The sequence below is a fragment of the Pinus tabuliformis genome, chromosome 9, assembly GCF_031772625.1.
Source record: "Pinus tabuliformis cultivar Carrire ecotype Pingquan chromosome 9, CPIR1, whole genome shotgun sequence".
Taxonomy (NCBI): domain Eukaryota; kingdom Viridiplantae; phylum Streptophyta; class Pinopsida; order Pinales; family Pinaceae; genus Pinus; species Pinus tabuliformis.
In genome coordinates this window covers 1236642626-1236654959 of record NC_142307.1, presented here as the reverse complement: position 1 = coordinate 1236654959, position 12334 = coordinate 1236642626, and the positions used below count along the sequence as shown (strand labels likewise).

Here is a 12334-nt window from a genome sequence, read left to right as displayed (position 1 = left end):
ATGGGATTCAGAACAAGGTACTCTTCATCATCATGATTTGAATCTAGATCTGAAATAGCCAACTTGATTTTATCACAATTTGAAATTGAAACTTGATTTCCCTGCATACTGTCATCTGCTATGAGCAAATCTGAAATAAGACCTTCTCTTTCATCATTTTCCATTGTACTAAGATCTTGATCCTGCTGCAAATTTTCCTGAGCATCTTGATAAGTATCCTCTAAGTTCTCTTTATGCTGCTGAAATGGATTTTCATATAGGGCTTCCATGATCTCATCGTCCATGAAGTCATCATCTTCATAAACTTTCTCAAGATTTTCAATAAAACTATAAGGATGTCTACAACAGTTTTGAACTAAATTTAAGGATGGATAAGATTCTTTATACCTTTCAAAGAACATGGTATGAAAACCTTTCAAACAGTAAATACTAGCAGGCGGCAAACTTTCATACCAAGATCGGGCTTCACCTTCCAGAGTGGCCATGAATATCTTCATCAAGCAGTCTTCAGGAAAATCAACCTTCAACTTGTGAATATGTATGTGAAATCTAACCAGATGTAAAGCAACATCATTCCTATCATCATCTTTAAACATAGGCAAATTCCTTTGCCAATCTACCTTCGGAATTTTATTTGGGAAACCTGGAATTTGATCTCGGCTCATGGGAGCATACCTTTGATCTAGCGAATCCATTTTGATAACAATGAATTCACCAAGAAATTCTTCAGGCTACTGGTTATTGAAGAGTAGAGTTGCCATAAAAATTATGAACCTTGGGATTTTTCAACACTGGAGTCGCCAGGTGAATGATTTTAGCCTTCCAGTGTCTGATCGTTGTCCACCATCAACAATTATATCTAAAATTGATACATTTTACTGAGGAACATAAAACTACGTTCCCAGTATGGTCGCCACTATGTTAGAGCCTAGATTGACCTCAGGCTGAAGGGAGGCAATTCTAGGGTAACCACAAACCATGCTTAACCTGGTAGCTAGCCCTACCAGGTCAGGAGAGGGCTCTCTCCTTGTTAATCTCAGTTGAGATGACTGAATTAAATATGGATTTTAGGCTAGGTATAGCAGCTCTAGGGTTTTTGATTGATTTTGATGGTTGGTTGCTGGATCAAATGGAGTAGGCAGCTTGGGTTCAGGAAATCAAGTTAGAATTGCAGACATGTTCTGTGGGGCAAGATAGATAAGTGTTTATGAAATTGGAATTGAATGAGATGGTTGATTTAAGACTGCTGAGGGGCTGAGGAGGGCATGCAAATACCATGAATCCTCTTCAGACTGCTGAAAACATTAAAAACTAAATGCATTCGCAAGGCAAAGCATTGTTATCAATGTATTTTTCCTATTTCTCTTGATTCATTTAGTTAAGAAGAATGAAATAGATTTTGGCACATATAACACATGAGAATAACTAATGACAGAAGGAGAAACAATGAAAAAACACATTACCACAAGAATCCCACAAAAATAGCTGCAAACCCTGGTTTATTTCCTTGACAAACTGCTGTAGAGATATACAATGTAGCTCAGAGCATCCACAAGAGTCCAACCTTTTCAAATGACGAAGAAAGTACATAATATAGGCACCAAACCACCTGTTCTAGCCATTAGGGGTTGAATCCATGAGAAGAGGGGTGGTTTCAACCATATCTAAACTAAAAACATGAATATAGGCAGTGGAACAGTTTGCCTCTAAAACCATGGAAACTGATTCATTCAACCCCAAACCAACTCAAAATGATGAATTTACCTCTAAGAGTCATTTTGAAATTATATTTACATCCCATAGCATCAATTACATTCATAGATTTACCTAAAAAGAGCCCAGAATTCAAATTACAAAAAATCTAGGCGAAATTTTGATTTTGGAGCCAAACTGGCAATTTCCATCCAATGCATAGCGCCCCTGATCCAATGCGTAGCGCTTTTTCCAATCCAGTTTTGGGGACCTTCCCGATGTCCAAATTGGGTACAGGATAGCTCGTTGGAAAGCTTGTCGAGTCTAATTTCTAGAACAAATTGAATTTCGGGATTTCGATGTCATTTTATCCCTGAAAAATGGAATCTCCCATGACTACCTCCTGTGTGTCAAAAAAGTGGCAGAGAGGTCTTTTTTAATGGTTTTTTGGCCTTTAGGTGACCAAGATCTGCTCCAAACTTGATGAAAATTTTTGAGTTTTCTTGTTTTTTCGCGTTGAATCCAAAAATACAAACCATTCTCTCAAAATATTCTCCAGTCAAAAGCGTAGCGCCACCTGTTGGGTTTTCCTGTGTTTCCAATTTCAAAATTTGAAAATTGAAAAATTTTCTCAAAATTGCCCCAAATTTGGTACAAGGCACCCTCAAGCACTGTTATGATGACCAAATGAGGCATCAACTAGGATTTATAATTTGTTTTTCTCCTTTTGGCTTCTCAAAATTTTCCTCAACCTTGCCTTTAGCTTTCTCATTCTTATATTGCATATCTTGTTCCGGGTTAAATAGTGATAAGCCATGTGGCAAAGCATTTTCTTCTCTTTATTGGCCTTCTCAAGTAGCTTCTCAAGGTGAATGTTCACCCTCTCTAACCAAGCTTCTCGGTCATTCTCAATTTCTTGCTCAATGGAGGTCATCTTGCCCTTTGCTTTCTTTGCCTCTTGCCTTTCTTCCCTAATCATTTGCAATTCCATAATAGCTTGTTTATCAGTTAATTGCTTGTTTTCCTGCTCAAGGTATTTGATTATCCACTTTGCTCTTTCTAAATTGACTGATAGGGCTTGAATGTCAACCTCTTTTTCCTTGATGATCAAATCCTTGACACTCCTTGAATTTTGAGCATCCAAGTCCATGACATTCTCCTCTTGTGCCACCTCATGGTCCACAAGGACAAAATCTCTCTCTTGCCCCTCACTAGGATCATCCTCATGCATCTTTTTCTTTCCTTTATCTCTGCCCTTCTATTGTTGCCCAACCTGTACCTGCTTAGCTGGAGAAGAAGGCAAAGCCCCTTCCACTCCTTGTAGAGATAATACTCGCCTGGCAGCTGCAAAAAGCCTCCTAGTGCCTCTCTCATAGGTGACAAACACTGGCACTCCCAAGGTTTCAGTTTCTTTGACTTGTTCATGTCCTGAAGGTTCAGTTTCCTCCTGATGCACTGATGAAAATATTTGAGGACCTTTGAAAACCTCATGAGAAATGAAGGTTTCCCATGGTATATTCAGTCTATTCAATTGATGCAACACAATGATCTTGATCAGAGAGAAGTGGTAGATGCTATTCATTTGTTGGGGATATGGCTTTTTCTTGACATAGTGTGCTATCTTTTCAATATTCCGGAACATGAAGAAAGGAAGATCCATCATTCTCACTCTAGTAAAATGCATCAATAATCTAATGTGGTAGGCATACAACCGTGAAAACCTACCTTCACAAGTAAAATATTTAATGATGATCTTCATGAGTGGGGCAAACCTATCCTGCAAGAATTTAAATGGAAACACTCTTTTCAGCTTGCTGAGGCATGCAACCTTGATGTAAGGCTCATAAAATTCCCTGTCAATGTACTGCCCTTTGTTCCATTTTTCACCTATGTTTGGAATGCCTGTAGCCTCTGAAATAATAGCAGGTGACAGAGTGAAAGTAACTCCAGCAAGTTGTACTTCATTATTGTCCAGGTGTGTCACAAATAGCCTTGCTAATTCATGGTGGAATTTGACCCTCTCCACCATTTCACAGAAATCATAACAAGGCTGATGCTTGAAACATGTGATGGCAAATGGACAAGCAAGTAATTCCCTGAGGCTAATGGGCTCCTCCCTAGTTATCTTCCCTCCTTTGTGAGGTCTTCTCGGCTATAATTTTGTTTCCCTAGAATTGTCACTGAGGGTCTCTTCCCCAGTTTCATAATCACTGTCCATTGGCTTGACTGACTATAAATGCTAGTGAGGAAAGAAAGGTGGTGTGGGTGAATGATGAGTATGAAGATATTTTCAAAAGAAAGAGAATGAGTGGGATGGAATAGGGATATGAGTGAGATTTGATGTAGTGTAGGATTTGAGGGAATAGGGTATGAAGGGAATGAGTAGGGTTTAGGTAATTTAGGGTATAGGGGTTATGTATGTAAGTAGGGTTTTGGGGAGTGTCATGTGAGGGAATGAGAAAACATGAAGAAAATGAAACTTAGGGGAGTGTGTATAGGGGTTAGGTTTTTAAGGGATAGTCACCAAGTATGAAAAAGACAGCTATGTAAACAGTGAACTTTATGGAAAAACTTGCTTTAATAGCAGCTAGGGTTTAGCCTTTTCAAAAATTAGCTCTAAGCACAAAAATTCTTATGGCAAGAGCAGCAGCGATACTTACATGTAAAGGAAAGAAATCTTTGCAAATTGGAGAAAGTTTGAGCGATTTTGGGTTTGTTTGAAGGTTTCAGCACTGTGTGGGCAGTTTCCAACAGATGCACAACGCCTTCCAACAGGTGCGCAATGCCAAATGAATGCGCAATGCCTTTGTTAATTTACACTGCGAGAAAGCATCCAATGCACAGTGCCAGGCAATAGGTGCGCAACGCCTGCGTTTTTCTCTAGTAACACCTCAACTTGCTTCTTTTTGTCCAATGACACCTCAAAATCGCCTTTTGGATTCTCCTTAGCACTTTGAACTTCACAATGAGGTGATATGAGAGATAAAAAACCTTTTATACCCTTTCAAGCCTTTTGATTTTTCATTTAACATAAACCACTTTCTAATGTTTGTTTGCTTCCCTGAAATACTCTGTTTTAGCTGATTTTTTACTTTTGGCATGTTCACAGGTGGAATGATGCTCATCTCTTTGACTTTTTGCAGTGGCAGGAGTTGACCAAGTTGGCAAGTGACCAGGAGCAGCATATGAATAGTTGTTACATATAGGAACCATAAAATTACATTGAAATACATGGAAGTGAAATGATAAAATACAAATGCTCTATTTTTTAACTCAAAACAAGTTTTGAGTTTAAAGAGCTTTATTTAGCTTACAAACAAAGAAATTATGATCTTTTAAACTTTGGTTAACCTCCTCATGTGCCTGCTGACATTTATTTTTCATGTGAATGACTATGGTGAAAAACCCTATACCTAGTGAGACTAAAGTCTAATACTGATTTTTATAAATGATGTGAACGGGAATGACTATGAATCACTAAAAAATATGTGAAACAGGCCAGTAGGTATATAGCATGAGAGACAAATGAAATGAAACCCTACCATCAACTGATCCATGACCTAATGGAGTGCAACTCATTAGAATGGGACACCTAATATGAAATGCAAAAGAGAAATTTGATCATTGATGGCAGTGTGAAAACACTGACACTAACACTTTCAACACAACCTCAAAATGAATTCTCCAATTTATTATTTCAAGGTAACCATCATGACTATGATATGCCCTCCCTCTTAATTAGGGAGATTTATTCTATCCAAGCTCCCTCTTAACTTAGGGAGATCAACTTATTCTTATCACATTGGAGAAACTTTCATTGCTTCCATCCTTCTCATGTTGATCATCAACATTCACATATCTTCCTTCATCATGCTTGTCATATCAACTTTACTTATGAACATCTTCACCATCTTGAATATTATGTACCTGCACAACTTAGATAGAAAGTAAAACCAAATATATAGAAGCATGAAGTTAACCTCATCAACATTATACACTAATGGAATCATTAGACTTTATAAACATAATCATCAAAAGACTTTACTTCTATACTTCAACTTCTTGCTGAGGTTTTGTTACAAATATTAAATCACATCAAAAACTCAAGATATCAATCTCATTATATCTAGAGATTCAATATTTCTATCAAAGATATGACACACTCTTTTATAACATACAGGAAACCCTAGAGACTAGTATAACAATGCATTTTAACAACTTTTAGAATTCATATGTTAGAATTCCTACTAGGATTTCATACAAACCCTAGATTTCATACATGAGATTAACAATCAAAACCAATCACAACTCAATCAACAACATGACTAGTTTCTACTAGGGTTTGATGTAAACCCTATATTTTCATTTACTAATTTTCAACAATCAAACTGATCACAATACAATTTCATGTTTTTATCAACCTTTCAAATATCACAGACTTGTCAAATCATATACTAGAGAATTTAACTCCTACCAAGGTTTAACTACAAAACCCTAGAATTCACAAACAATATCATCCTAGAATATCAAACTTTGACTAGGACTTAGTTCCAAACCCTAGGACTTATGAGCATCAATAATTAGGTCAACACATATGCTTATGTAGGATTTCATCACCATGCATAAGCATATCATAACAACATATGTCAGGAAAACCCAATGACACAAACACATTAAAGTCAGACATATAACAAACTTGATAAGACGAACAAACATATACCTAGGGATTCATTCCTAGGTCATAAGGGTCTTTCTCATAAACCCTAAAGATCTAGGGTTTCAATACATAACATAGAAAACCCTAAATTACCAAAACTTCAAAGGTTTGGGATTTCAGATATCACCTTTCAACCCTAACAAGTTAGGGTTTTCATAACCATACCAAAACCCCAAACATGACATCAAAAAAGGATTAAACATTTTCTATAGACTTCATCAATAACCCTAAGTAGGCTAGGGTTTCACACATTATCATCGACATACCCTTAAGTTAGGGTTTTACAGAGAACCTCTTTAGGGTTCCACAAGAATAATAAAAGATGTAAGGAGGATAGCTTTATCTAACGATGAATCACCCAACCAATAATATTTACGATTCATGAGTGCTAGACATGACAATGTTAGTAATCTAGAATAGATTACCAAAAAAAGAATGAATATACCTTTGTTATGAAGAGAGCAAAGCTTATGGTCTAAGGAATACATTTGTTTCTTCACAAACCTTGTAATCCAAATGTTTTGTCTTGTGAGGCCTTCTTTCGTAATCCTTGAGTATTCAGTAAGTCTTTCCTAAATAAGGAAAATATGAATAGAAATGTGATTAGTATTTAATTTAAATAAACTTAGATATGTAAGGGAAACCAAATATAAAAGATAATACAAGGAGTAAGATACTTATCTTTGGAAAATGGTGAGGGCTCCTTCTTAATCCAAAATTGAGGGATACATAAGGGATAGAGTCGCTAACAAATAGGTCTTTGACTTTAGATCCTTCCATATTGTTCTTTTTTGGTGAAACTTCTTTGGAAAAGTTTTCTTGATCCCTGTTCCTTCTTTTCTTCCATGGATTCTAAGGAAAATCCCTTTTATAGTGACCCATCTTGTGACAACAGGCTATGAGGCCACACAAGTGACCTCATGGGTCTCCAAGTAAGTCGAAGATGCCTGTAGACCATCTGTAAGGGCTCATATGATGGTGTAGGTGATGCCACAACATCCTAAAAGTCTTGGGTCAACTGCCAAGTGCATGGTACATCTGTGGGACTGGCCAGGAAAAGGTGAACTAGGTGCATCTTCCTCATCCAATAAGTGAATCTCGAGCAATATCTTAACATCTCTGGGGATAAATGGAGTGTTGTCTATTGCTGTGGAGGCCCATGGCTCTCAACACACATCCTACATGTGCTAATGTAGCACTATGGAGGGTTAGGACCCCATTTATGGAGGCCAAACCCAATATGGAGACAACTTTCAATCCTGCCTAAGATCCAATGCATCCCCTAGCCTTCCAGTACAACACGTCATCAAGGAAATCGAGTAAATGGGCTTACAAACCATGGACCACAAGTGAGGACTTCATAATGGCATGCCCTTCCATAATGGTCTTTGGCATGTGCTAATGTCTCCAAACTCCAAATGGGGTTACCCAAGTATCCCATTAGGTGGTTTATACCTTTAAAGGGGATAATATGTCCAAGGTACATCCTTTAAAAGGTGGTGGCATGTGATAAAGAGGTGAATAGAGTAAGCAATGAGAAGGGGAAGCTCTGGGCCATATGTTGGGGTACAACAGTAGCTAGTAGAAGGGAAGCCCACACTTGGGTATATAATGTATAGGAGGGAGCAATTGTGGTACATGAGGTGCCTCGACCTTGATTTTTCCACCCTTCTTTATACGCCTTTTTCCTTTGATGAATTTTCTTCACTTAACTACTTGAGGCTCAAGGGGTAAGAGCATGATGTGTGAGATATAGAAGTGGATACCCCCTTTTAAGGTAGGGTGGTTCATTTTCCACCAGGGTTTGGGACAATCATGGGTTCCTATATGATGCAAGAGGCTCATAGAACCTGTAGGAACCAGAGTGATGACCATGATGATGGGGTAGAGCTCATCCATTTGGTTTTTCCCACGTGATAAATGTGTTTGTCCCAACCATATTTTGCATTTCGTGGTACATTTTCCTATTGAATGTGGCCAATTGTGCTTTTACTTTTCTCTTTAGCTGCATCAACCTCTGGGGCATCATTCCAGGCCTGGCCTAAGGTGTGGGTAAGGGGAAGGGGAGCGCTAGACCTATGTGGACCCAGTGGAGGAATGTGGACCTAGGTGGGATAAACGATGAATGGGGTAATAATGAGTGGAAAGGGGGTAATATATGCGAATGAGGGAGTAAGAACACACAACCAAAATCAAGGTTTCCCACGAAATAACATCCCTAAAGCCAAATGGTCAGTAAAAGAAATCCCACGGGACTAGAATCCAAGGTTAATATCCAAAAAGGGGCCTAGGGGACAAGAGCATAGGCCTAGCCCATTCCTTCCACCAAATCCCCCAATTAATCCATGCCCAGAAGTATCCATGATAAGAAAACTACAATACTCAATTACCAAATGACAATGAATACCTTTAGGTTTAAGAGGTCCACCTTCAAACCTACACTCATGACAGATGGGTGAGGGACAACAAGGCTGACTCAGGTGGTGGAGAAATGGCACAACGAGCTAGATGGTGGTTGCAAGGGGCTTCTGGCAATTGACTGAGGACCATCTTGGAGAAAAATTTTCTCCTATGGATATCACCCATAAAATGGTGGGTAACATGCCTCACATGCTACCATGCTCGTTTTCATGTGTTAGTTTATATAGCATCAGATGTGTTCTAGTCACAAAATTTGGTGGAGAGGCTAGAATACATGAGTTCTCCAAAACCCAGATATCATTTATGGAAATTCCGCCTAGAAGTATCTCAATTAGATTATTAGATGATTTTTAAATATTTCCTAAGTCTAAACTTAGGGAATATGGTTAATTAATCAATATTAATTGTGATCAATTGAGAAATATCTAGAAAATCACACGAATCGATAGAGAATTAATCTGGGCCCTTGATTAAGTTCTAATATTGGCTGTTGGTGCTCCAACAAAATATTATAAGAAGTCTATGGGTAGATGGAGGCCACATTAGTCCAAATACTCAGTTGCTCGGGCAATTCAATTTTCTTAGTAGAAAAGATTCAACAAAGAAGATTGAGTTAGAGGGTGAGTAGCAGGTGGTAGAGGAGGTCAGCAACATTTATGGAGGAAGTCTTCTAGTTTCGGAAGAGGCAGTGAGAGGGAGTGCGAAATTCCGAGAGGGTATTTGTGCAAGGATTTCACAGGCACAACAACAGTAAGTTTGATCTAGATGGAGGAGCTAGTGATTCAACAACTGGAGGCTAGGATTTTGGTCAGAAGAGGTGGCGAGTCAGTTTCAAAGCCAGATAAAGATAGAGCTAAGGGTTTTAGAGGTTTCTAGAGGCAGTGACAGCAGGATCTGCACAAGCTCTGGGCAGAATTTGACACATAAGGGATTGTGTTTGGCTGGGGAGGAAATTCCCAGGACATAAACTAGTTGTGGGGTGAGGGAAATTTCTCACAATAATTTTTCCAGTATTTTCCCAAGATTAGATTGCTAGTAGAGCATCCAAATTATTGTACTCAGACTTTTTTTTGAAGAATAATAATAAAGTCCTCCTCTACTGCACTAGTTTTCCCAAGTTGGGTTTTTCCAGGGACAATTGTCCAAAAACAACCGCGTTAAATTTTTGTGTGTGTGCTAGAATTTCTCAATTTCGAGTATTTTATTTTCCGCAATATTATATTTGTGAAGGTTTCAGTGTGAATTATTTGATATTTGTCATAGCAAACAACAGATAAATTGTTAAAATTAATTAACAACTAGAAGAATACTTTTAGGTTGTTGTAATAGGCTTCCAGTTTAGGAATTTTCACATGGTATCAGAGCGTGAGTGCTCAACCAGGAAGTTCAAAAGTGAAGAAGGGAATTTCATTGTTCAAAAGGAGCAACAAGCCAAAATACCTAGAGGCAGCACAGTTCTCAGATAGGTAGGCTGAAATTGTTGGGTAGAAAATATGATTTTCAGTTGTAGGGTTGCAGAAAAGTCGAATTGCTCGAATTAGTGATTCCAACAGTTAGAGGGAGTGACAACAACTTAGAATATCACTAAGCATATTTTCGGTTAGACGCAGAGGGTTTTGCAGCAGTCTGGAATTACAGAATCAAGGTCAGGTGGAAAGAGGAATAACACACTTTAAATTCTTCAGTATAAACATGGACATAATTGACATACATCAAGCTTCAGATTTATATTCCAAGTTAGAAGACACATTTTCTTGCTTGTCAGGATCAACTTCATAGGGTGTCTGGTATATAGACAGTGGAGCATCAACTCATATGACAAGGGTTAGAGAATATTTCTCAAGCTACAATGAGGAGAAAATGGACTTCTAGATTACGATGGGAAAAAAAAGTGTACTCCAGTAGGGAGAGGTACCATCGATTTTCAGAGGGAGTCAGGAGCAAGCACTAGCGCTAAAAATGTATTGCATGTGCCAGGATTGGGTATGAACCTAATTTTGGTATCCTATTTACAAGATAAGGATATGATATCCACTTCGTTGGGAAGAAAATCCTTGTCAAACACTCAAGATGGAAGAGGGTAAGATAGATTGGAGTTCGAAGCAACAAATTATACATGTTGCAATTGGACTCTCCAATGGCACTAATAGACAGTAATAGTAGCAGTGGGAAGGAACTAAATGAGTTATGGCATAGAAGAATGGGACATCTAAACCATGGGGAACTCAATATTATCAGAGAAATAATAACAGGGGTTCTAGAACTTAGCACGGAACACGATGATGTATGCAGAAGATACATACTTGGGAAGTATGCTAAGGAAACATGTATGTTAGGAATTATACATTCATGTATTTGTGGCCTGATGTCCACCCGAGATCTCAGTGGTGCCGAATTCTTCGTCACCTTTATTGATGACCATTCCAGGAAAAATTGGATCTACTTCTTGAAGACCAAAGAAGAGGTCTTTGATCATTTCAGAGAGTTTAAGGCTCCCGTGGAGAATGCGACAAGGAAGAATAACAAGGTGCTTCACTCAGATAATGGTGGAGAATATGTTGATAAAGACTTCACATATCTTTGCGTGAAGGAAGGCATCAAAAGAGAAAGGAAAACTTCATATAATCCACAAAAGAAAGGGGTAGAAGAGTGGAAAAACAGAACCATAGTTGGGGCTGCAATAGCTATGTTGTATGACCAGGTTGTGCCCAGGTTTTTATGGGAAGAGGCATGTAACACAACAATGTATATGTTGGGTGTGGAATCCCCCCAAGGCAAGTTTTGGGGCTTAAAGCGCAAGTTTTGACTAAGTTCGATGTAAAGACTCCGCAATTTGTGGGCACGGAGTGCAAATTTGTAATTGAGTCATAGGGTTGTCCGACCTTACTTTTGTAAATATAATGTCGGCTTAAGAGTTCTATCCATCGTCCACAGACCATGGGATTGTATAAATAGAGCGAGGCTATAAGTGTAAAGGGAGATAGAAAAAAATCGAAGATAGAAGATCTAATGAGGAAGCATTGAGTCTAAAGTGTAAAGTCGTGTCTTTGGGTCGTAGAGTAGGAGGAGGCTTTGCAGCTAAGTGTGCAGAGGCCTAGTATTCCGCAGCTGAGTGCGTAGGGAAGGTTGAGTCTGTAACCGACTGAAGCATTAATAAATAGAAGTTTTACATTATTTATGTGTATCGTTCCTGTTTTATGCATTGAAGTATATTGGGTATGAATTGCAAGTTTACTGTTTATTTGTTGCGTGAACTTATATGAATATGTTGAATAAGTGAATATAAGATAAAGTATTTGTTTACGTGAAGAGAACCAACTATTATAAGAATATAAGTAAGATATATAGTGTAACTTGGGGAAATAGTGCAGATCATTGCTCTAGCAGCGGGAAATCTCCACAACCCCTGGTTAGGGCTGCGTGAAGGTGAATATAACAGGGTGCGAAGGCCTCGCAGGTCAAGAAAGTGTGCAAAGGTATTCATAGTTGGACTAAATAAACCCC

At 38.4% G+C, this 12334-nt stretch overlaps 1 pseudogene; it reads left to right on the top strand.

The window, feature by feature from the left end:
• LOC149153023 (omega-6 fatty acid desaturase, chloroplastic-like) overlaps positions 1–12334 on the top strand; it is a 105624-nt pseudogene that overhangs the window by 43442 nt on the left and 49848 nt on the right.